Source organism: Marmota monax, unplaced genomic scaffold (genome assembly GCF_021218885.2).
Source record: "Marmota monax isolate L192 unplaced genomic scaffold, Marmota_monax_Labrador192_F-V1.1 WCK01_AAM20220418_F8-fsc00190, whole genome shotgun sequence".
In the NCBI taxonomy this organism is placed as follows: domain Eukaryota; kingdom Metazoa; phylum Chordata; class Mammalia; order Rodentia; family Sciuridae; genus Marmota; species Marmota monax.
This window is the reverse complement of record NW_026693010.1, coordinates 1,058,613-1,081,674: the sequence shown is the minus strand read 5'-3', so window position 1 is coordinate 1,081,674 and position 23,062 is coordinate 1,058,613. Positions and strand designations below refer to the sequence as shown.

At 43.2% G+C, this 23,062-nt stretch overlaps 1 protein-coding gene across 5 annotated transcripts in view; it reads right to left on the bottom strand.

The window, feature by feature from the left end:
* Window positions 1-23,062, bottom strand: part of Traf3 (TNF receptor associated factor 3) — a 115,974-nt gene that overhangs the window by 37,455 nt on the left and 55,457 nt on the right. For 4 of the 5 annotated variants that reach the window (XM_046453075.2, XM_046453074.2, XM_046453077.2 and 1 more), the window contains one exon: window positions 13,464-13,588. The exons of the other annotated variant lie outside the window; for it this stretch is intronic. The gene's annotated coding sequence lies outside the window, so the exon portion shown is untranslated. The remainder of the gene's footprint in view (window positions 1-13,463; window positions 13,589-23,062) is intronic. 5 annotated transcript variants of the gene reach the window in all.

Sequence of the window (23,062 nt, the reverse complement as noted above, 5' to 3'; positions counted from 1 at the left end):
TGACAAGCAGGGGAGGCCGAGTGAGGAGAGGTGTTCCAACTGCTGAGGTACGGCTCACCATGATGGACAGGCCAAGCTGGCTGTTCCTGGTGTGGTCTGGGGAGGACCATCCTGAGGTAAGCCTTCCTGAACACAGGTCTGCTCATTTGGGTAAGCACACAGCACCAGAGCTGCCGGAGACACGCTGACGTGTGTTCTAAGATACCAGATTCACTGCTAACCTGTCTTTGAACAGGATGGGCCAAAGGGTATTTATTTCCTCCACCAGCCAAGGAATGACTGAACACTAGTTGGAGGGCAATGGCCTCGACGAAAACACCAGGAGCCCCCACTTGACCATGGCCTCACACATTTCTGGGGAGTGCTGTGCTCCACACTGCTAAGCACAGGGTCCTCGGGTGCATGCCCACCCAAAAAGCCCTGTGAGCAGGACAGTGCTCCAGGGCACCACTGGGCCCCGTGCAGGCCCTTGTCAGGTCAGGACTCTGCAGAGGTTGGCCACAACCACCGCCCTCATTTCAACGCCTACTATGGGGGCAGCAATGTATACATCTCTGTGCCTACTGTGTCAGGGGACACAGGGAGGAAGGAAACTGAACCTGTCCTCAGAGAGCTTTGAGGGGATGGGGAGGGTGGGTGGAGAGGAGGGGCCCTCCAAGGTCAACAACTGAGTGTGAGCACTGTACCAGACACACAGGGTGTCTCTTCAAAAGAGGAAGCCCCCACCTCTGCTTTGGAGCATCCTGGGAGTTCCCAAGTTGGGCTGATGGCTTAATTCCAATTTTCCAATTCCAGCAGAGGAAGAGGAAGATGTCAGCGACACCCGCCAGCAGGTGGCTATGGATGGGACCTGGGGTTTACTTTGGTACTGGGGATTGAACCCAGGCAAGCTCTCCCACTGAGCTTACATCCCAGGCCCTTTTCACTTTGAGATAGAGCTTCGCTAAGTTGCCGAGTCTGGCCCGGAACTAGCAATCCTCCTGCCACAGCCTTCTGAGTTGCTGGGTTTATGGGTGTGCACCACCTCCCGTGGCTTGGGATTGGGGTTTCTTGAGAAGATGACATGATTGCAGATAAGCCCCAGGTGGGTTGAGTGGTGCCAGGGCAGGATTTGGTCCACATTGGGGAGCCAGCCAGACAGGGCAGCTGGCTGTGAGCAGGCCTGGGTGGGAAGGTGGCCTACTGTCACTTCTGTCTGGCACAGCGCTTATCCTCTGAGCCTCACTTTTTCATGGAAAAGCAGACACTACCTAATTCTCACAGAATTATCAGACATCACTAGGATAACACATGCAGAATCCCCTCAAACTCTTCCGCACCACATGAGTAAAAGATGGATCTCCCTATGAACTGGGGTCAGGAGTCTGTCACAGGTGGGGCTGGCTCCTCATCTCAAAGCCTTTCTTCATGACGTTTTTCATCACTTAGGCAAGAAGAAACAAAAAGCATCCACACTGGAAAGGAAGAAGTAAAACAATTCCTAGTTTCAGATGATATGATCTTATATGAAACAGAAAATCCTAAGGAACTGACCAAAACCTAGAACTAACAAACTTATTTAGCAAGAATATAGAATACAACAATACATAAAAATTAATAGCAATTATATCATAGCAACGGACAGCGTGAAAATGAAATCAAGCAAACAATCCATTTTAAATACTATCCAAAAGAATAAAATATCCAGGAATGGATAGAGAAGCAGACATATATACTGAAATCATAATCATACATCAAGGAGCTGAGATTATAGGTGTATACCAATGCACTTTAAACATCCTGACTTTAAAATTTACAACAAAGCTAAGCATCAGGACACTGTGGTATTGGCACAAAGAGACACACACGTGTAGACCATCGAACAGAACTCCAAGTTCAGAAATTAACCCTGACATTTATAGCCACAATCACCTTTTGACAAGGATTCCAAAACCAATCAATGGGAAGGAACAGCATGCACTCAAGGTGAGCCCCAGGTGCTAATGGGCTGAGCTGCTGGTCACTGCCAGAGCTGCTTAGACATCTGCCTCATCTTTCTCTGGGGTGTGGGGCTCTGCGGAGCTCCACTACACAACAATGCATACTGCCTCTCTCTGGGAGGACGGGAATATGGTTCTCTTGCCTTTCAAGAAAAATGTGTTAGGAGCTATGTATGAAATAAACTGTGTGCAATACATGTAAAGTACATGTAGTGTGAGGACAAAATGAGCCCAGCGCCCACTTGAGTCGGCACCTGCCACATGCTGCTTCCTCAGCCCCCCACCACTCTTATTGAAGGCAGACAAACACCCCAACCTTATGTTCTCAGCTCTCCTGCTAGCAGACCTAAATAACCAACTTCCGCCTATTCTCCTGCCTTTCACAAGAACATGCCCCCTGCCCTGGACTGTGTCTACATCTTGGGAGGTAGAGGGATACTGGTGGCCAGGTCGTGCAAATGGCTAGTTTCAGAAGCAAGTTCCAAAATGCTCTCCTAGGGCAAAGGCAGCAACACATGTCCATCAGCAGAAGGTGAGTGTCTGCTAACCCACACCCTCACCCACATTTGAGCTCCAAATCTCTGACAGCCTACCTGTGGAGAATAAAACTAATTGTTTCTCCTCTGCTCTCACACTACAACAATCAATATGGACAACTTCTGTGACTCCAAAAGATGTGGGAATGGAGATGTGGCTTAGTGGTAGAATGCATGGTGAAGCCCAGGGTCTGAACCCTAGCCCTACAAAAATACATAAAATTCAAAGGTGGGGGGCCTTCTGCACACCAGCAAGTAGGCCATCATCTCTGTAGCCAACACCAGCAAGGTATCCTCGGATCCAACTCCACTCTGATACTTCTACCTGGGGACAGCATCGAATCCCACAGGTGCAGGACCAATGGCCACGTCTGCCCTACCTTTGGATGCTAGGCTCAAGCCCAAGTGGTTTTTAACCCTGCTTCTGACTGACTGTTATAAACAGAGTCCCACAACCCTCTCTTTTAGGTTCAATTAATTGGCTAGAAGAACTCAAAAACCCAGGGAAACACTTATTTACATTTACTAGCTTATTATAAAAGATAGGAGTTATGTATGGGAATGGGGGTGCACCCCTGTAATCCTAGCTACTCCAGAGGCTGCGGCAGGAGGATTGCAAGTTCCAGGCCAGCCTCAGCAACTTAGTGAGACCCTGTCTCAACATAAAAAATAAAAAGGCTGGGGGTGTGGCTCACTGGTGAAGCACCCTGGGTTTAATCCTGGGGTGAGGAAGGAGGAAGAGGAGGAAGAGGAGGAGGAGGAGGAGGAGGAGGAGGAGGAGGAGTTGTTGCTGGTTGTGGTGGTACATGCCTGTAATTACAGCCACTCCAGAGGCAGAGGCAGGAAGATCGAAAGTTCCAGGCCAGTCTCAGCAACTTAGTGAGACCCTATGTCAAAAAAACTTTTTTTTAAAAAACATTCCATTAGTTGTTGATAGACCTTTATTTATTTATATATGGTGCTGAAAATTGAACCCAGTGCCTCACATATGCTAGGCAAGCAGTTTACCACTGAGCCACAATCCTAGCCCCAAAATAAAAATTTTAAAAAGGGCTGCAGACCTAGTTAAGTGGTAGAGCAATTGCTTACCATGTGTGTGGCCCTGGGTTTGATCCCTAGTATTAGGAGTGGGGGTGGAGAAGACTGAGTAGAAGAAACGCAGAATGCACAGGCTGTGTGCAGGGAAAAGGAACCCCTGCAGCCTCCCTGGGCGGATGACCCTCTAGGAGCCCCCACATAATCTGTGACCCAGATGCTTTCTGAGACCCACTCCACTTCCTCCATGGAAGTGGAGAATCTAGTGTGTGCATGACTGACTAGATTCTCTGGCCACTGGCGTCTGCCCTCCTGGAAGATGGGGTAGAGCTGAACGACCAACTCTCTAATTCTACCTGGGCTTTCTAGTGACCAGTCCCAGTACTGCCAGCCATCAGTCAACTCATTAGCAAATAAAAAGTCACTGTCACTTCAAAGATTCCAAGAATCTCAGGAGTGGTAATCCAGGAAACAGGGGTGAAGACCAAATATATATTTATTAATTAAAAACAATTTTTTAGTTGATGGACCTTTATTTTATTTATTTTTATGCAGTGCTGAGGATCAACTCCAGTGCCTCACACATGCGAGGCAAGTGCTCTACCGCTGTGCTACAGTCCCAGCCCCCAAATATATATTTTATAATATGAAACTCACAGGTACCACTTCTAAAGTATATACCCAACAGAACTTTTTTAAAAAAGGTACTCAAAACAACAACAACAACAACAACAACAACAAAAAACTCGTGGACAACCCTATCCACAGCAGCACTACTGACAAGAGCCAAAAGGTGCAACCAGAGTATCATCCACGGATGAGTGGATAAACAAGACATGGCCCACCCACAAGAAGGGATGTCATTCAGCCTTACAAAGGAACAAAAGCTCCGGTTCATGTAACTGACGTGGGTAAACTTTGAAAACATAATTATTTTATTTAGGCCAAATAAAAAAAGCAGACACCAAAGGTCACATATTTTATGTTTCTATTTATAAGAAACATATATAAAAAAAAAAGCAGTGATCATGAAATTCATTTGGAAAAAGAAGAGGCCCAGAATAGCCAAAGCAATTCTGAGTGAGAAAAGTGATACAGGAGGCTTCACAATACCACACCTTCAACGACATCTCGGAGCTGTAGTGACCAAAACAGCCTGGTACGGCAAGGAAACAGACACGAAGACCAATGGTTCAGAAGAGAAGACACAGAGACAAGCCCACACAAACACAGTTATCTCGACCAGACAAAGGCTCCATAAACATACACTGGAGGAAAGAGAGCCTCTCCAACAAATGGTGCTGGGGAAATTGGAAATCCATAAAAGCAGAATGATATTGAATCCTTATCTCACCCTGCACAAAACTCATCTTAGGGCTAGGGTTGTGGCTCAGTGGTAGAGCGCTTGCCTAGCAAGTGTGAGGCACTAGATCCTCAGCACCACATAAAAATAAATAAAATAAAGATATGGTATCCATGTATAACTAAAAAAAAAAAAAAAAAAGAATGTGAACAGAGCCCAAGAGCGGGGGGAAATCTTTACCACACACACTTCAGATAGAGCATTCATCTCTAAGGTTACACAAATAACTCAAAAACTTAACACCCAAAACACGAATAACCCAATCAATAAATGGGCAATGGAACTCAACAGACAATTCATAGAAGAAATATGAATGGTAAAAAATATAGGAAAAAATGTTTGACATTCCTAGCAATTAGAGAAATGCAAATTAAAACTACACTGAGATTTTATCTCACTCCAGTCAGAATGGCAATGATAAAGAATACAAGTAACAGGCTGGGGTTGTGGCCCAGCAGTAGAGCACTCACCTAGCACAAGTGAGATGCTGGGTTCGATCCTCAGCACCACATAAAAATAAACAAATAAAATAAAAGTACTGTGTCCAACTACAACTAAAAAAAAAAAAAAAAAAAAAAAGAATACAAGTAACAATAAATGTTGGTGAGGATGTAGGGAAAAAGGTACACCCATACATTGCTGGTGGCACTGCAAATTGGTGGAACCACTATGGAAAGCAGTATGGAGATTCCTTAGAAAACTTGGAATGGAATCACCATTTGACCCAGTCATCCCACTCCTAAGTTTATATCCAAAGGACTTGAAATCAGCATAGTATAGTGACACAGCCACATCAATGTTGATATCAGCTCAATTCATAATAGCCAAACTATGGAACCAACCTAGGTGCCCTTCAACAGATGACTGGATAAAGCAAATGTGGCATATATACACGATGGAATATTACTCAGCCATAAAGAAGAAAGAAATTATTGCATTTCCTAGTAAATGGATGGCATGGGAGAATATCATGCTAAGTGAAATAAGCCAATCCCCCAAAATTAAACACCAAATGTTCTCTCTGATATGCGGATTCTAACACACAACTCAAGAGGGTGGGGAGGGGAAGAATAGATAGTCTGCTGAATTAGACAGAGGGAAGGAAAGGAAGGGGGTGGGAATGGGAAGGACAGTAGAATTAATTGGACATAACTTTCCTAGCCTTGTATTTGAATACATGACCAGGGTCATTCTACGTCATATACAACCACAAGAACAGGATCCTGATAGTTACACTCCGTGTACGTATAATATGCCAAAATACATCCTACTGTCATGTACATCTAAAAAGAACAAATAATTAAAAAAAAAAAAAAGAAAAGAAACATAGAACAGGTACATCTGTTAGCACAGGTGATTACCTAGAAAAGAGCAGAAATGGGAGAAAGTAGCAGTAAGAAAGGGAGTCAGGCAAAGGAGCCCTTGACCAGCAACTGACCCACAGAACTCAATGCCCATCATGCCACACCAGGGGACACATGTCCACCCCGCTTGTGTGGGTAGGCTATAGAAGAAACCCACCTCAGGAAGGCAGGCAGACTTCCCAGGGCGCCTGAGTGGACCCGCAGTCTCCTCTCCCTCTCCACACTCACAGGGGCGCTTCCCACTCCTTGCAGATCAGCAGGCACACCGTGTTCCCAAGGTCGCTCCACCCTGCTGTGCTGCGATGTGCTCTTGGGCCAGGGCAGCTGCCCAGCTCTTGGGCATTACACACAAGGACTGAGGATCACTCCATGGCTGACTCTCCCATTTGGCACAAATCCATGAAGGTAGAAAGCAGACTTGAGGGAACAGCAACTGACCAACTGTTTAATGGGGACAGGGTTTCCTTCTGGGGTAATGAAGACGTTTTAAGAGTGAGCCCTGAGAGCCAGTGAACTGTTAACTTTAAAATGGCTGATTTTATATTATGTGAATTTCACCTCAATTTAAAATTCTATTGTTGGCTGGGCGCGGTGGCACACTCCTGTAATCCCAGTGGCTCAGGAGGCTGAGGCAGGAGGATTGTGAGTTCAAAGCCAGCTTCATCAATGGTGAGGCACTAAGCAACTCAGTGAGACCAGTCTCTAAATAAAATACAAAATAGGGCTGGGGGTGTGGCTCAGTGGTGGAGGTACCCCTCAGTTCAATCCCTGGTATCCCACCCCCCCAAATTAACTATTGTTATGAAAACTCACCATAAATAATTTAGTACCAGTAGAATGACTAAACTTTACAACAATGGAAAATGGCAGGTTTGGGCAAGGATAATGAATGGAGCAACGGGAACCTTCTACACTGTTGGAGGGAACATAAAATGGTGTGTCCATTAGGGAAAACAGACAGGTCCTCAAAAAGTTAGTTACCCCAGGATCCAGCAATCCCTCTCCTCCATGTACATGTAACAGAACTGAAAATAGCTCACACAAAACCCTGCACACCAACATTCATGGCAGCGTCACTCATGACAGCCAAAAAGTAGACTCAGCCCCAAGGCCCACCAACGGTGAGTGCCATCCAGGCATCAGAACAGCACCCGGCCACAAAAAGGAATGAAGTTCTGACACGTGCTGCCACACGCACAAACCCTGAACCTACTATGCCAAGTGACAGAGGTCAGACGAAGGTCGCGTGCCAGCCAACTCCACCAGCATGGGAAGTCCACAACAGGCAACTCCACAGAGACACAGTCCCCAAGCGAGTGCAGGTGCAGGGCCTGAGGGGATGGGAGCGACCAGTGAGTGTTCTGGACTTGGAGAGTAGTGATGGGTGCAGAACACTGAGGACACAAAGCCACTGAACTATGTGTTTTGAGAGTTTAAATGGTAAATTTTATGTGATTTTTAATTTCAATTTTTAGAATGTAAAAGTGTTCATATGGAAAGAGTCAGAAGGGTGAGACACAAAACCCTCTCCATCCCGCACCACCTGGTAACCACCCCTCCCTATGGCAAAGGAAAGGATCGCATACTAGACCTCCTGCCGTTCTGCTGGTCCTGTTAGGCCCACTGGGTTTCTGCTCATGTTTTTCTTTTGTTTTTTTCTTTTCTTTCTTTCTTTTTTTTGCTAGAGATGGAATCCAGGTACCTGCCCCTGTTAGGCCAGCTACATCCCCAGTTCTTTCTTTTAAGTACTTAAATAGGAAAGATGAAGCTAGAGAGGAATGAAGACGTACAAGTCATGAAAAGCTAAGACCGAGGGGATAATGTGTTAAAGCAAATGCAGAAACAAGCAAGAGGACAGCTGCCCTGATGAACGTGGGCTCTGCTGACTGGTGGTGCAGAGGCTGGCCAGGACCACGGGCAGCAGCCATCTCTAATTTTCTGAGGAAGGTTTCATGAAGTTCAGTCTCCAGCTCACACTGGCATAGCAATGCCGAGAAGTAGAGTTCCAGGAGGAAAACTGCGTTCAAAGGTCTCCAAACCAAAATCACCGTAAAGATAAAGTTCCTAAAATTAAAAGGCTGAATTTTTCTAAAATATCTGTGCTGGTAATTTCTAAACTGTGATTACATCTGGTTGTTCACACCCAGCTGTGAAGGGCTGGGAATCCCATGTGTGTTCCACCTGCAGGCCAGTAACCAGAAGCAGCAGAAAGAAGTCGAGTGGAGAGGCTAGGGCTGGGGCTCAGTGGAAAGCACTTGCCTAGCATGTGTGAGGCACTAGGTTCGATCCTTAGCACCACATTAAAAATAATAATAAACAACTAACGTAAAGGCATTTGGTCCATCTACAACTAGAAAATATTTTTTTTAAAAAAAGGGCTGGGGTTGTGGCTCAGCGGTAGAGCGCTCGCCTAGCACATGCGAGGTACTGGGTTCAATCCTCAGCACCACATAAAAATAAATTTTTTTAAAAAAAGGTATTGTGTCCAACTACAACTAAACAAATATATATTTTCAAAAAAGGAAGTAGTCAAGTTGAATCTTTGGAACCTCCCAAAACAGAGATTGTGGAAACCTCTGATTAGATTTCTTGATTTAAACACAAATGCCTTTATTTCACTTGCTTATACTTGAGTTCAGAAATATTTAAATTGTACTTTTAACCTAAAGTAATCATAAGTTAGTTAAACTCTACAATATTTATAATTATTGTGTTAATGAAGAAAACTTAATGCAAATTCAGTCAAATGCATTAAAGATGGTGTACGAGGCAACTTTTAGTGATACATCAACTAACATTGGACAGTATGCTTTAGGGAAGCAACTTGAAGGTTACAATGCCCAGTGACTGAACACAAGCACCTCTGAGAAGCGTGTCACAACACATGCACGACAGGCATCCAAGCCACTGCCACGTAGTCTCACCTTCTCGTCCTTACTGGGGATAAAGTGGGAAATCAATGTTTGTTCCCATACATTTACAGAAGAGCAACAATAGATCCACTAAGCAAGGAGCGTGAGAGGAAGTTACACAAGGGCACTGTACTACGGCTACAGCTCCCCACACCTGGAGAGCAGCCCTGCGGGGGTCCCCAGGGCAGGTCTGCTGCTTAGTGCTGGAACTGACTCTGCAGCTCCCTGAGCACCAGCACTGCTCCACTGATGATTTACTGTATGCAGCATTTTCAGGCATGAATTTATTTTATTCTAAAGCTTTTTTTTTTTTTTAATTTAAATGAAAGCTCTAATTTTCTGAGGAAGGTTTCATGAAGTTCAGTCTCCAGGTCACACATGGAAACGCAGCGGTAGACGGGGTTCGGCCTCCTTCCTTGCCACTCCTTTACTCAATGGCTTGCCTCATGCTCCCTGCTTCTGTGATTGAAGTTGTGCCATATTTTAATTGGAGCTCAGAAACTGGAAACAAAAGTACATCTGCTGACAAGGATGTTCCAAGAACTGGAAAGCCCGGGGAAAACCAAAAAAGGGAAGCATCAGATAAACAAAGGAAATGGCGCCTGCCAGCAAGCAAGGGTGAGAAACACACATGTCAAAACAAGCTCCACATGAAGCGCAGTGGGGGCTCAGAAGTGTCCAGAGAAGCCGAAGCCGAGGCTGCAGGGGGCAGGATGCAGGCGAGCATTTCAACACACCGACTCCTTTCACCATACCTGGTGCCAACTGCTTGCTCCACTGTGGGAGAGGGCACCCAGCAAAGGCACTGGGAACACAGAGGAGACGAGACTCATCCAAACAAACAGCATGACTGCTTATCCAAAGACCTGAGAGAAGAGGGGCAAGGGAGAGGGCAGAACAGCCTGCCCAGGCCGACACGAGAAGAACCAGGCACATAAGGGACTGAGGCCTTCTGTGGCCAATACCCCTGGGTTTGTGTGACTCAGAGCTTTTTACAAAGCTTCCACTCAACCCTTACTAGTGCAGACACCCCGGGCCAGAGTCTTGCCCTCTGGACAGGAAGGAGGAGCAGGGTGAGGGCAAACTCCGTGTATAGCCTCCAGGAGCAGGCAGCCTCTCCAGGCCAGGCCACGCCTGTCCCAGGGCTGGAGCCTAAGGTCTGTGAGTGGAAGCTGAGGGCGTAACAATGCTTACTTCGGGAGCGCCAGCTTTACTAGAAGGTGGAACTGGAAAGCATAAAACATGGCGTAGTAGAGTGGCTTCCAGTGTCTAAGTTGTTTTAGAAGGTTTAGAAGGCATGAAATTTCAGAAAACACTGCCTTGTCTCTGTTCTTCAATCTCTTTTGCAGACTGCCCTGTTTCTAACTGCGTTTACACACAGGAGCTGTTGAGGGTCTGATGCAAACCCTTTTCTCTTCTCTGAGCAGTCTTGCTGGACAGTCTTTTGCCCTCCTCAGGACATGCGTCGCTAAGAATGGGAACCACACACACAGAACACCGAAAGGTAAAAACTAAAAAGTTACCTAAGGAGGGGGAGGAAACAGGGTCCAAAGGACAGGAATGGAAGCTACATTTCTCAAAATTTTATTTTGACTTGGAACCATAAAAAATGTTTTGTGAACCTGTAACAAAATTAAAAAGCTCTTCCTTAAAATTAAGATTAAAATGAAATAAATGTATCAGTGTAACCAGCTGATGACATAGTGAAGAACTGGTTCAAGTGATTAAAAAAGCAACACTTTGGCAGCACATCCCTAAGGATCTACTCCAAGAACAAGAACAACTGCAGAGAAACCTTAGGCTATTTTCAGTGATCCAATTGCTGGTGATATATTGGTACTGCTGCTATAAAATAATCACAAATACTTTACAGGTTAAACAAATGAGTAAGGATGCCAAAATCATCAGGAACCATGACTTCTAGCACAAGAGAAACGAGACAAATATAAAATCCAAGAAGCAAAAATACTCTTAAATTTGAAATAAAAATAGTATGAACACATGCCATATTTTCACTTAAAAAGTGTTGTCTGCTGGTTGTTCACCAAAGAGTCTGGAAACAATCACCAGCATCACAGCAGTGGGCATCACTGGGCCCAGACTGTGGTCTCAGCAACCCAGGAGCCTGAAGCAGGAAGATCCCAGGTTTGAGGCCAGCCCCAGCCAATTAGTGAGGCCCTGTCTCAAAGTTTTTTTTTTTGTTGTTGTTGTTGTTGTTGTTTTGTTTTTTGTGGTGCTGGGATGGAACCCAGGGCCTTGTGCATGCAAGGCAAGCACCCTACCAACTGAGCTATATCCCCAGCCCTAGACCCTGTCTCAAACTAAAAATAAAAAGGGCCAGGGTCAGTGGCAAGGTACTGGAATTCAATCCTCAGTATCCAAAAAAAAAAAAAAAAAGATATTGACTCCTACATACAGCACTGCTTAGAGACACTGTGATCCTAGGTCTGGGGCAGAAAAGTTACATGAGTCTAGGACATCTTCCCAAACCAGGAAGCAAGGAGGGCAGACCAGGAGGTATGTTAAAGGACAAAGGACAAAGTCCAGGGAGTTCCTCCGGCCAGAGCAGCACAATGAGCATCTGTAAGAATCACTGCAATGGACTGAAACACTCACGGCTGCTTTAGTTCTTGGATTTGCATGGTGCTCGGCACAAAGACTACTTACTCTGGGTTTTTTTTTTTTTTTTTTTTTAATGGTACCAGGGATTGAACCCAACGGCACATATCCCTGAGCCTCATCCCCAGCCCTTTTCATTTTTTATTTTGAAACAGAGACTCACCAAGCTGCTTAGGGTTTCACTAGGTCACTGAGGCAGGCCTTGGATTTGTGATCCTCCTGCCTCAACCTCCAGAGCTGCTGGGATTACAACAGGCGTGCACCACCATGCCCAGCGATTACTGCTTACTCTTATAGTGGCTGCAGAATAGACACTTGGGAATGGACAGAGGCAGAATGAGGCATTTATTTATCCTGCCTTTCCCATCTGAACTATCCCAAATATTTAATGAAGAATTGTTGACAATTCATCAAGGAGAAGGAAAAGACAAACAGCATATCACCATTCTGCAACCTCTGATGGCTGCCCAGGCATAGCACTGGCCTCCATGCCACCAGCAGACCCATGTGCTAACCAGAGCACAGCCACCACCGCAGTGCCTGTTCTGAAAGGCCGAGCCACAGTGACCGAACCTCCAGATCCCCCACGGTTCACAGGAAGTACAGAGGCACATGTTAGTATTCAGTGGAAATGGCCAGAGCAAAATAGGGAAAACTGGGCACCAGAAAAAAGACCCTGGATTCCAACCATCAAAATGTAAGGAAACTTGCAAACAGAACTCTAATGATTTCAAGAGACTATCAGCTAACTATTTGGACTCTGCCTCAAACTCAAAAAAACTGAGACTTCTCAGGAAAATGGAATGGCACTGTAACAACAATATGAATACGGATAAAATCTAAATAGTTTTCTTGATACTTATCAATTTATCAAAAAGAGCTATGTATTAAATCTCACTTTGGATGTAAATATTTCAAACTCTTTTTATCTTCATTTTAATGTTCTAACACGTTAAAGTTTTTAATTTCAAGTGTAAAGTGCCACTCAATCACATATTAGAAGCTAAACACAGGGTATTTTGCTTTCTTTAAAATTCCTAAAGACAACTAAAGAGCAAACAGTTCCCAAATCAAAGGATACACTACTGGGAGAAGCAGGCCTGCAACCTTGGCTGCCAGCACCGCTCCTGCAGTGGGCAACCCTCTAGGCAAGGGGAGAATTGGGGGCTCTCAGAGGACGGGTCTTTGAGGCAGAGTGCAGGCCACTACTCCTGGTTTTCAAACTTTAAATCTTTCCTGAGCCATTAGGGATCTTATTTGTTATTCTCAGAATTTAGTGCTACCTTTAAAAAATCGAAAAATAAAAGTAAGGAGATAAAAACCAAAACACCGTGCTATATATAAAGAAGACTCTTAAATACATCTGCTGGAAGGAAATTGCTAAAGCCCAAGATGAGTAAGTTCAGGGTGTTTTGCAATTAGGTTGTTTTACACAAAACAAAAAAGTAATAGCTAAAGAAATGCAAACACACTAAAAATGTCTAAAGCCATGCACGCTGTGGCATGCACCTACGGTCCCAGTACTTGGGAGACTGACAAAGGAGGATCCCTGCAGCCCAGGAGTTCAAGGCCAGCCTGGGCAACACAGAAAGACTCTGTCTTCCATTGCAAACAAACCAAAAACAAACAAGAAGTCACATCTTCTAGTAGCATACCTGTGTGTCATATGTTGTAGGAAGATCTATCGAAGCTTGACAGAGGAGGAAGAAGCTTCAGCAAAGCAAGAAGTGAAGCAGTGTCAACCTTAGCTTCTTCCACAGAATGGAGTTTCGGCCCTCACCTAGGAGTAAGAGCAACACTTGATCAACTCTCATCTGGAAAGCATCAAAGCTTCAAAAAAGGGCTGGGGTTGTGGTTCAGCGGTAGAGCGCTCGCCTCATACATGCAAGGCCCTGGGTTCGATCCTCAGCACCACATACAAATAATAAATAAATAAACAAGCAAACTAATTAATTTTTAAAAAAAGGCTTAATTAAACAAAACAAAACAAAACAAAAACCAGGCTTCTTATAGGTGCATGCCTGTGATCCCAGCTACTCGAGAGGCCCAGGCAAGAGGATTGCAAGTTCTAGGCAGCCTGGGTAACTTAGTCAGATCCTGCCTCAAAATAAAAAAGACCGGGGGTAGCTCAGTAGTACAGCATTTGCCTAACATGCTAGTACTGCAAATAAATAAATAAATAAACTAAAAAATACAATTTAAAAAACTTTACATTTCTATAGAATGTAAAGATAAACATTTTCAACACTATATGCATATATGGTGTTGATTGCATTTTTTCCCTAACATTCATGGGCTTTATTATTTTGTTAATAAATTTATTGGTACATTATAATTATACATAATAGAGGAATTTGTTGTTACGTATTTATACATGCACCCAATATAATCTGGTCAGTTTCACTCCCCCTCATCCTTTCCCCTATTTCACTCACTCTGTGGATTTCCCACATTTTTTTGAGCAAAGTATACATTATAAAGTCTGCTTCTTTTTTTTTTTTTAATATTTATTTATTTATTTTTCGGTGGACACAACATCTTTGTTTGTATGTGGTGCTGAGGATCGAACCCGGGCTGCACGCATGCCAGGCGAGCGCGCTACCGCTTGAGCCACATCCCCAGCCCCAAGTCTGCTTCTTTTTACTTTTAAATCACTTTTATCATCAAGTGCTACATACCCACAGGAAATACAGTTTCACTAGCTTACTACAGACCCCAGTCCACTCCCATGGTGGCCAGGGAGATGGCCTCACTAGAACTCCAGAAAGGTGGGGGCCTCTCTGGTCCCAAACCTTGCCCCATGCAAGAACAACTACCTTAACTCTCATGGTTATCACTGCCTCCCTTTTCTTTCTTTTTTTAACTTTATTTTATTTATTTATATGTGGTGCTGAGGATCGAACCCAGGGCCTTGCAGTTGCGAGCAGAGCGCTTTACCGCTGAGCCATAACCTCAGCCCCTGCCTCCCTTTTCTTTATGAATTTATCATTTGGCTGAGTGGCCCTAATATAGACTGTTGATTTATTTATTAAATATTTATTTTTTAGTTGTAATTGGACACAATACCTTTATTTTTATTTATTTATTTTTATGTGGTGCTGACATTCGAACCCAAGCCCTTGTACATGCAAGGCAGTGCTCTACCACTGAGCCACAATCCCAGCTCCTAACCTGTTTATTTTTGCTTGCTTCTGTGTTTTACATAAATAGAATCATGGATGAAGGAGTATGTTGTTAGTCAACACTGTTGTGGTTAAGGGAAAAAAAAAAAAAAGAATGGTACAGGGGGGGAAAATGCTGCTTTTGCAGCTACAGCTTATTTTCCTTACTTTGTAATACTCCATGTGTCCATATTCCATAACTTACTCGCTTCTCTGATTCCTGGTATTTTCTGCTTTGGAGTGAATATAGACACTACTGAGATCTTTCTGCATGGCTAGACCAAGCTCACAGGTGTACATGCCTAAAACAGCAACTGCTTACCTACTGGGCAGGTGTATATTCAACTTTCGCTACAAACTATTTCCCAGAGCAGTTACAACAATTTGTATTGACAAGAAAAGGGTATGAGAGAATTTCTGTTGCTCAATTTTTCAACAAAACTAGTAAGGCTTTTTAATTCTTGCTAACTGAATAGTTGTGTAGTGGTAGCCTAAGAATTACCTTTTATGTAGAATTTTACGGTTGGTTATTTTGAATAAAGAACTTGGGAGGTCCTACATCTGACAATCGCTGCAGAGGAGATCTACATTTTCCAACCAGCATTTCACTTTTCCCATGGCTCCTGCACCCAATTTTTTGCTAGGCATAAGCCCTCCTCTGAACCCATCAGCTTCTAGAGTTGGGGCCTGTCCAGGCAGACTCACAGCTGCCCTGGCCAGAGCTGGTTCCCCCTCTGAATACACAAGCCAGGTCAGAATCAGTGAAGTTTTCCTTTTTTATTCAGAGACTCACAATGACTCTCACTCTTTCCCAAAGAACCCAAACATGTGCACAAACAAGTCTGCAGCTGATGCTGTCCAGGTCAGCTGTGAGGCAAGAGTCTGCTTGAGCTTAGAACATCTCGGGAAGGCATGGGGCTAGAGCCTGACCCAGGCAGAGCATGCCAGCCAGCCCCCCACAGGCCTTCCATTCCACAGGGACATAACACCTGTGCTTTCAGGTAGCCCTTATCTGGTGGTCAAAAACTGTTCAACCAGTTGAGGCCACAGGGCTGCACACACGCATGCATGCCCAATGTTCCTCCACTCACATCTTTGCAAATCTAAACAACACAGCTGATCTTAGTAAGTACACATTTCATGAAATGTGTCTATTTCATCTAAGTTTTCAAATTAATTGGCATGTTGCAACTTCTAATATCCTTATATTTTTATAGGTACTGAATCCACAGTGGCTTCTTTTTCTTTTCATTTCATGGATTGTCTTTTTTTCCACTTATCAGTTTCACCAGAGGTTTGTCAACTTTTACTAGGTGTTTCAAAGAACCAATTACCAATGTTTACCTTTGTTCATCTTTACTTTTTTTTTTTTTTTTTTTTGGTGCAGTAGTGGTGGCTGGGGGTGCTGGGGATGGAATCCAGGATCAAGCACATGCTAGGCAAGTCCTCCACCCTTGAACTATATCCCCAGCCCTGTACTAATCTTTCCTACTATAACTTTTCCATATGATTTATTCCACTCCTGTCTTTACTAGTTTCTTCCTTCTGTTTCCCTTGGGCTTTTCTTTCTCTCTCTCGTCTCTCTCTCTCTCTCTGCTAATTATGATATTTATCTTGATTTTTGGCCTTTCAACTTTTCTAAAACTATAAATCTCCCTCTAAGAGCAGCTTTGACTACATCCTAAAAGTTCTGATATATAGTATTTTTAAAATAATTCTGTTGAAAATATTTTCTAACTCGTTTTTATATCATCTTCTTTGACCATGAGTTATATAAAAGAATTTATTTTGAAACTCTACCATTTTGTTCCTGGATTTATAGCTTCAATCTACAGAGGTCATATACTATGATCTGAGAGACTTTTTTTTTGAGAGAGAGAGAATTTTTTTTTAATATTTATTTTTTAGTTTTCAGTGGACACAACATCTTTATTTTATTTTTATGTAGTGCTGAGAATCGAACCCAGAGCCCCACGCATGCCAGACGAGCATGCTAATGCTTGAGCCACATCCCCAGCCCCTGTGGCTATCATTTCATGAGATGTTCTATGTGTGTATATGAGACCAAGGCTATTGATCCTATTTAAAACATCTGTGTTGATACATATGTTTTGTTCATCTGCTTGTTCTATCAATTACTGAGATGTGTTGAAATTTCCACTATAGTTATACTTTTCTTAGAAGATACGTCAATTTCTACTTTGTATAATTTGAAGTCATATTATCAGGCTACAAATTTGTAATTGCTATGATTTCCTTGTGAGTTGAAACTTTTATCATTACAAACTGTGGTAGAGTTTGTCTGCCAAAACCATTTCCTCTGCCTCCTGGGAACACTGCTGGATTCTGCTGCCAGCCTTCCTCGCAGTTCAGCTTGGTGATATGAACTGAGCTCCCTACCTCAAGGCCTGGCCAGACCACCTGCATGATGCTCCACACTCTCCCCCAAATGCAGAGGACCCTGCAAAGTATGCCAGGTCCTAGAGACAGTGGAGCCACAGGGCAAAGAAACCTGAGTCCCGGAATGGTCTTATGGAAAGGAAGCTGACAGCCTGGGCCGCCTGCGCTGACTCTGCTATGCAGGGCTCTGTTAGAACAGAGTTGCTCTCCAATGACACAAAATACCCCTGGTCTATAAGCTGATCTGCCCTGAAGTATGATTTGCTTGACAATGCTCAACCTTGCCTTGGTTAGAGACTGCACGTTTAATTTTTCTTCACTATTTTACTGTCAACATTTCTGAAACTTTATGGTCTGGATGGACCTCTTGTACAGAGCATATCACTAGAATTGTGCAAACTACAATTTGACATCTTTTTTTTTTTTTTTAAATCCAGAGTTTATTTTCATTTTATTTATTGTGGACACTTAAGGGGTGCAGTACAATGATTTGCTATTCCTTTTTTAGAGAGAGAGAGAGAGAGAGAGAGAGAGAGAGAATTTTAATATTTATTTTTTAGTTTTTTTGGCGGACACAACATTGTTGTTTGTGGTGCTGAGGATCGAACCCGGGCCCCACGCATGCCAGGCGAGCGCGTTACCGCTTGAGCCACATCCCCAGCCCACAATTTGACATCTTTGTCTTTTAATTGGAACACTTATCCATTTACATTGGAAGTAATCATTCACATATAGACTTAACACTTCCATAGTGCCAAGGTCTTTCTATTTGTCTTCTTTTGGATTATTTATCATCCCAGTTCCTGCTTTTCAGTTACCCAGACATTATATAGTTTGCTTCTAATCTTTTAGTTATTTAGAAATTAAAATGTGCAGCCATGTATAAAAGTCCAATATTAATACTCAATATTTTATTTTATTTTTAAATATTTATTTATTTATTTTTTGGTGGACACAACATCTTTGTTTGTGTGTGGTGCTGAGGATCGAACCTGGGCTGCACGCATGCCAGGCGAGCGCACTACTGCTTGAGCCACATCCCCAGCCCAATACTCAATATTTTAGCTGGGCACAGTGACACATGCCTGTAACCCTAGTGATTCAGGAGGCTAAAGCAGGAGGATCAAGAATTTGAAGCCCGTCTCAGCAATTTAGTAAGACCTGCCTCCAAAGAAAAAAAAAAGTAAAAAGCAGGGGGAAAAAATCCTACATTTTTATCCTTCTCTTGGATAACAAGGACCAAACCCATTAATTCTGTTTACTATGTTCTATGTGTGTATTTGACTTGTATGACCTGCATCCTACCAATGTGACCGTGCACGGGTGTATTTAAAACCTGTGCGTCATTATTGTCACTTGACATTCGTTTTGGTGAGAGATGGAATTCTCTCCCCTTCAGTACATGGAAACCATCATTCCATGGTCTTTCTGGCATTCACTGCTACAGCTTTTGTAGGTGTTTTGTTTTTCCCCTTTGAATGTATTTAAGATTTTCTCCTCTTTGGTTTTCTGCAGACTCACCATCACCTGTTTGTGTTTGGATTTCTTTTTATTATACCAGTCATTTTGTGGGTGTCCTGAATCTGTAGTTTGGTATCTGTCTTTTCAAATATTGCTTCTGCACACCCTCCCTCCAGTTATAAACTTGTTAGGCTCCTGCTTTCTCGGTTTCCATCTCTGCGTATCACTATCACTGGCTTTCCTTTCTTTCGTCTATCACTATAGCAAACTACACTGCTAGATTTTCCAGTGTTGAGCCAACCCGTCACTCCTGAGAGGACTCTCAATTGGTCATTATGTAACATCTTCTTTATATGTTGCTGTGTGTGCTGGGTTTGCTAAACTCACCAAAGGCTTCTGTGAGCATTACAAATATTGCTTGGGGTTTGCCTTTATTATAACATCTTTTGTCTGGTCTTCCTATAGGGCTGGTCCTCAAAAATAATTAGAAAAATTTCCTCCCCATCTATTTTCTGAAAAAGATTTTTGTCAGATTAGTATTCTTTTCTTCTTAAATATTTAGTACAATTTTCCAACAAAACCATTTGGACCTAAAATTTTCTTTGATATATTTTATTAACAAATTCAACTTCTTAAAAAATATAGAAACTTATAGGTTGTATATCTCTTCTTGAGTGAGCTTTGACAACTGTGTTCATTAAAGTTGTTAAGATTTTATCAACATGAAAATATTCACAATATTCTCTCTCTTTTTTTGGCGGGAGGGGGTGGGGGTGGGGGTGGGGGGTACAGGGATTGAACCTAGGATAAGCCACATCCCCAGCCCTTTTTATTTTCTGAGACAGGTCTCTGTAAGCTGCTCAGGGACTTGTTAATTTGCAGAGTTTGGCCTTGACCTTAGGACCCTCTGGCCTCCGCGTCCTGTGTCACGGGGATTACAGGTGTGTACCACCACAGCTGCTGGTTTTCTGTTCACTGTAGGTTTTTTTTTTTTTTAATATTTATTTTTTAGTTGTAGTTGGACATAATACCTTTATTTTATTTTTTTATTTTCATGTGGTGCTGAAGATGGCCTTGCATGTGCTAGGTAAGCACTCTACCACTGAGCCACAACCCCAGCACCCAACTCTAAGGTTTTTAAGCTTCATAATTGACAGTTTTCTCCAGGAACTATGGACATTTTCAGCCATTATTTCTTAAAATATTATCTCTATTCTCTCCTCCTCTCCCTCTGGGCATTCAGTTACCCTAATTTTTTTTGGGAGGGGGCAGCAGAGGGAGTACTGGTGTTTGAACTCAGGGGCACTCAACCACTGAGCCATATCCCCAGCTCTTCTTTGTATTTTATTTAGAGGCAGGGTTTCACTGAGTTGCTAAGTGCTTTGCCGTTGCTGAGGTTGGCTTTGAACTCTCGATCCAATTGTCGCGACCCCTCGCCGGCAAGGGAAAACACGACACAGGATTCTTCTTTCAGCAGTTTATTCAGGCCTTGATTCAAGTATCATCTTCTAGCGACCCGCCCCCCGAGCGCCCAAGCACAGCCTAATAAAGCCTCCCGCATACCAATCCCAAGCTGCCACGTGCATCTCTCTCATAGGGTGGTAAGGGATTGCGCGCCAACTCTCCAAAAAAGGAGTTGTTTATCACAGGCCACAGTGGAAGCCGGCGCCATCTTCTAATGGCGGCCACGGTCTATAAGAATGGCTTACCACAGATCCTCCTGTCTCAGCCTCCCGAGCTGCTGGGATTACAGGTGTGCACCTGGACGGTTATCCTATCTTAGACTAACTGATTTTGTCCCACAGGTCAAAGCTCAATATTTCACACAGTCTTCTCTATGCTTTATTTTGGGTAGTTTCTATTGCTATGTCTTGATGTTCACTCACTAATTTTTTCTTCTTTAGTACTAATCTGCTGTCCATCTCTCTATTGCATTTTTCCTTTCATATATTGCATTTTCACGTCTAGAAATTCTATTTCAGTATTTCTACAGCTTTCGTTTCATTCATTATTATGTTCATATTTTCCTCTACATTTTAAACATCTGCAACATAGTTATCTTGGTTCAATTCCATGCCTGGGAAGATTTTATTAGATGCTGAACACTGAATCTTACTTTTTTTTTTTTTTTTTTTTAGTTGAAGATAGACACAAACCTTTATTTTATTTGTTTTTATTTTTATGTGGTGCCAGGGACTGAACCCAGTGCTTCACACATGCTAGGCAAGTGCTCTACCACTGAACCACAATCCTGACCCAATCTTACTGTTTTTGTTTTTGTTGTTTTGTGGAGCTGGGGTTGGAATCTGGGGCCTGCACATGTTAGGCAAAGGCTCTACTACTGAGCTCCAGCTGTACCTCCAGCTCTAATGTCATGAGAATTTATTAGGGTACTTTGGGCACAATAAGCTACTCTGTTTTTGTTTTGCATTTTACAGTGTTAAGCACTGAACCCAGGTCTCCCGCACAGTGAGCATGCACTCTGCCACAGCCCTTTTTGTACCTTTTATGTATAGCTTGGGCTTTGTTCTGGAAATATAGATATGTCACTTGGATTCAGGACAAACTGTACTGACTCCAGACTATTAGTTTAGGGCTAATTCTGCCCTATTACTGAGGTCATACCCTCTGAGCAATCTACTTAATGCCCTCAATGAAAAGTTATCCTGAACCCTCCCAAATTAAAATGAAGATAAATCTTAGAAGGATCTAACTGATTACCACCCTGGACACTGAATATTTTTAGTGCAACTTTTGGGCAGTAGAGCACAATTATTCCCAGCCCTGTCTGATGTTCTAGAGTTATTCAGTCTATTCCTTTCTGACAGTACTTTTCCTGATTTGAAGTGTGTTCTTTGTATATACATTGATACATTCCCAAACTTCAGGGAGTCCTGCAGACCTCTGGACTGTTCTGAGCAGCTTCCTCTTCTCCTATACTTTGCGCCACGAATTCTAGCTATCTTGGGTTCCCCAAACTCTGCTTGGATTCATCAGGTCAGTGGACCTGCCCTGAAATGCCCTGAATTATCAGGTCACAACAACCTTCCCCTCAGCCAGGGTTGGCAAGCACCATCTGAGGGTCAGACCCAACCGGTACCACTGTTGTAACAAAGTTCTGCTGGACAGATCTACTCCGTCCACTTGCATACATGGTGTGAAAGGAGCCACAGATGATGCAGAACAGCTGTGACAGAGACCCAAGGCCTACAGATCTAAAGCGCTAACCTTGTGGCCCTGTGCAGACAAGTGTGCAGATTCCTGCTCTGGGAAGAACCTGGAACACGACGGGCTCATTCATTGCTTCCTCTACTTCAGGGAACATGGCCCTGACCTGCCTGCTGTTTAGGGTCTGGAATCACTTGCTGTATATTATTCTGTCTGGTTTCCAAGTCACTCAAGATGGGAATCAGGTTGGAGATTAGGGTGTGACTTACCTCAGGAACAAAGTGTAAGAGAGTGCCAAAAATTCAGTAACAGAGATAAAATAAAAATTAATGAAAAAAACCCAGGAGAAACAAAATACCAAAATTATATATAAAGATAGTACCAGAGGGGCTGGGGTTGTGGCTCAGTGGTAGAGCGCTCATCTAGCATGTGCGAAGCCCTGGGTTCGATCCTCAGTACCACATAAAAATAAATAAATAAAATAAAGGTAATGTGTCCAACTACAACTAAAAAATAAAAATATTAAAAAAATTTTGTTTTGTTTTTAGTTGTAGATGAACACAGTATATTTGTTTTTATGTGGTAATGAGGATTAAACCAGTGCTTTAAAGTGCCAGGCCAGGCAAGCGCTCTATCATGAGCCACAACCCCACCCCATCCTGTTTTTATTTAAAATTTGTTTTTGTTTTGTTTGTCATGGATCTCTGCATTAAGCTTGGCTGTTTTAAAATAGTGCATTAAAATATTGCTAATCTCAATTACCGAGATTTTGGCACTCCCTAAATTCTTCACTATTTGCTTCACGCTAGTCCTGGTGGGACACAAATCTGGCCTGTTATTCTGCAATCCTTAATGTATGTCAGATGGATGTAAATTAGTAAACAAAAGCACTCTGCAGACAGGAAAGTACTAAAAGGACAAAAATCTTGTAATTGTAAATAAAGATATGCAAAGACTGTGACAGAAGGGCAGCATAGTCACCAAGCCCTTGGTGGTGCACGCATACTCCCAGCACCTGGTGGGCCAGCAAGAGCCGGCTGCAACAGCACCAGGTCAGCTCAGCG